Here is a 3,802-nt window from a genome sequence, read left to right on the forward strand (position 1 = left end):
AAAAGTAAATGAGAAATAATATGTATGAGTTATTAAAATTAAAAAATATCAAAATGAGATCAAATTTATAGTCAAACATATTTGAATAAATGCACTCATAAAATAAAAGAAATTTAAATTGAACAAAAGCAAATTAATTAAATGTAAATTTAATAATAATATATTTAATTATAATAATGTTGTTCCGCTACACTCTCCCCCTCTGGCTCAGAAATCGTCCCGATGATGAGGCAGCTACTTTCCAAATCGTATTGGTTGTTTCCTTCTTTGCTCAGATCTTCGAAAGTTGCATGAATGTACATGATTTTGTGTCGAATTTTCATTGCTTGTTGTTGTATTACATGTTGATGGCATGTTATTTTGTTGCACTGATGTGTTGTTTGTTGTTGTATGATTTGGTTGTTGTGCATTATTTTGTTGTGTTGTTGCGTTGTTTATTTTAGTTGAATTGGTGTTTGTTTTATCAAGTGAATTTATTGATGATGTGTTTTTGTCATTGTTGTTTGTAAAAGTTTTGGGACGTCCTCTTCGTTTTAAGGCATATACAGGCATCTCAGAATTTCCGTTATATAAACTTAAATCTGAGGCATGATAAGTTGATAGGGGTATATTTGGTTTATCCAGTTCTGCGATGGTGTAACATGAAGATCCCTTTTTGCTTAGGACGACGTATGGGCCATCTCTTCGAGGTACAAATTTTGATGTCAAATTGTTACTTTTCTTACTTAAAATGTGTGTTGTAACAAATACTTAATCGCCAACTTTTATATTTTCTTGGGGATTTCGTTTTAAATCAGCATACACTTTGTTTTTGTCCTGTATTTTCTCTTCCGTTTCCTTTGCATATTTTAGAGTATCCGCAAGGCGAAGTAAATGTGGCGTTATCTGTGGCACAAAGTTTTCAGCATTCACAATGGCTCTTAAATCGTTTTGAACTTCAATTGGTGTTCTTAGCTCACGACTTAAAGTTAGATAAGCTGCAGAATAGCCTGTTGTTGCACATTTAGCTGTGTTCATGGCAAATCTTATTGATGGTAACTTTAGATCCCATGTGGTGTGATCTTGACCGACACATATTGAAAGTTTCACTTTGAGGTCTCTGTTTTTTCTTTCCACCGGATTAGCTTCTGGGTGGTAAACTGGTGTGAATGATTGTTGTATTCCGAGGCAATAAGTTAGCTTTTGCATTACCGCAGAAATAAATTGGGTGCCATTATCAGAATGAAGTCTTCTGGGAACTCCATACCTTAGGGAAATTTCGTTTAATAACGTAAGTGCACAGTTTTCAGCTGATGCAATTTTCAATGGAAATAGTTCTGTCCAACGACTACATATGTCCTCCACAATCAAAATCCATTGATTATCTTGTGGGGTAATTGGTAGTGGACCGAATAAATCAACTGCTACGATTTCAAATCTCCGATTACTACAAACAGTTTGAAGAAGACCAACAGGTTTCATATTAGTTGGTTTATAACATTTGCATTATATGCAAGATTTAACATAATCTGTTATTTCAGCTCTCATTTTTGGCCAATAATAGTGTGGAGTTATTCGACTTATAGTTCTGTCGATACCATAATGGCCGGCAGTAGGGCTATCATGATAATTAAACAGAATCATGCTACGCATTGAATGAGGTACAACAAGTTGTCCATTTTCTGACTCTTCTGAGGAACAAAGTCTATATAAAACACCATCCAACATGATGTAACCTCTATTTGTATGTCTGATGACATTTTCGTCATTGTTTTCAAATGAATTTATGATTGATTTTATATCAGGATCTTCCATTTGCGCTTTTCTAAAATCTGAGGCTCCTTTTCTGGGAAAATCAATATATACTGACATGCATTCGCATTTTATGTCGTTGTGTGTTTTAAGAAGACATGGAGGTCTTGACAGAGTGTCTGCTACCGCATTTTGACGACCAGGAGTATATTCAAACTTTATATTAAACGTTTGTAATTGTAACGACCACCTTGCTAGGCGACCTGTTGGGCTTTTTAAACTAAACAACCATTTGAGGGGCTGGTGATCTGTTACGACCAGGACTTCAGAACCTTCAATATATCCTCTGAACTTTTGGACAGCCCAAACGACAGCTAAGGCTTCGCGTTCAGTTGTGGAGTAATTTCTCTCAGCAGGAAGCAGTAAACGACTAGCGTATTCAATGGTGTGTTCAAATTCCTTCTCCCCCTGGAGTAAAACAGCTCCAATCGCATAGTTGCTAGCATCTGTTTTTATAACAAATGACATATTTTCATTTTCTTGCTGTAAAATTGAAGGTGATGTTAAAAGCTTTTTTAAAGAATCGAAGGCATTTTGTTCTATTTCAGACCATTTCCAAACTGCATTCTTTTTAGTTAAGTCTGATAGAGGTTTAGATATGTTTGCAAACGATGGAATAAAACATCTATACCATGAACAGGTTTGCAAAAACGAAAGGATTTCTTTGGGATTTCTTGGGTTTGGTCGCATATTTATGGCATTTGTTTTTTCGGGATCAACTTTTAGACCATCCGTTGTAAGTATGTGTCCCAAGTATTTAACTTCCGGTTTACAAAAGAAACATTTTTCTCGGTGTAGATGAAAACCGAACTCTTTGAGTCTTTTAAACGTTTGCTTTAGGTCTGCAATATGTGTTTTTAAATCTTTCGAACATATTATTATATCGTCCAGATATGCCAAAATTAAAATATTTGGTAAGCCATTACGGAATTTGTCGATTAACCTTTGAAAGGTGGCTGGGGCATTTTTTAACCCAAATGGCATTCGATTAAATACAAATATTCCGAATGGAGTTGTAAAGGCAGTTTTAAGTTTGTCTTTTTCTGCTATTTTTATTTGCCAATAACCAGAACGCAAGTCTAAAGTAGATAAATGGGGTTGTTTTTGCTGAGTGTAATAGATCATCAATCCTCGGTAGTGGATATGTATCTGTTGTTATGGCGTTTAACCGACGGTAATCGACACATAATCTCACTGTGCCATCCTTTTTAGAAATCAACACTACCGGAAATGCCCATGGCGATTCCATTTCCTCTATTACAACCTTACTGAGCATGCTATCTATTTCCTCTTTTAGCAAGATTTTCATTTTTGGTGAAATTCTGTAAGGAGGATTTGAAATTGGGTCATGTGAACCTGCTTTTATGAAGTGTTCTACATTAGAAATCGGTATTTCAATATCCTCAAATATTTCTTTTTCAGAATTTAGTAAATTTTCTAGAATTTCTTTGTGATTTTCAGATTAGTGAGGGGCTTCATTTGGTCGAAGTTTTATTTCGATTGAATTTAACTCTATCGGTTTAAATTGTCATCACAATACTCATTGTATTTAACCTTTTTTAAGGGAGGAAATAAATTTGAGTTTTTGGGTGACTCTATGTCTTCCGGAATTGAGTTTCCAAAGATTTTCTTAATACCACCTGGTGAGTAATCATTATTACCTTTTTCAAACCAGGACAAGAAATCTTTTACCTCATTTGGCACAACATTTTCTGAAACTGCCACATTATTTATTATTTGTGGTTGGCTCATTTTGAATTCAAAATTTTTATGTGGATCATCCTTATAATGCCATATACGTTGGGCTAAGTCTAGAACTATACCATTTTCTTCCAGGAAATCAATTCCAATCAAAGTTCTATTGCCTGTAGCTTTTGGTAGACAGATGAATTTGATTTTCTTGAACCGATTACCAATTATTATGTCAACAGTTGTTGAATAAACAATCTCGTTGTGTGGAATTCCATCGCCCAAAATTATTTCTGCACACACCTTTTGGAATGGGATACCT

Source organism: Lucilia cuprina, chromosome X (genome assembly GCF_022045245.1).
Source record: "Lucilia cuprina isolate Lc7/37 chromosome X, ASM2204524v1, whole genome shotgun sequence".
Taxonomy (NCBI): Eukaryota; Metazoa; Arthropoda; class Insecta; order Diptera; family Calliphoridae; genus Lucilia; species Lucilia cuprina.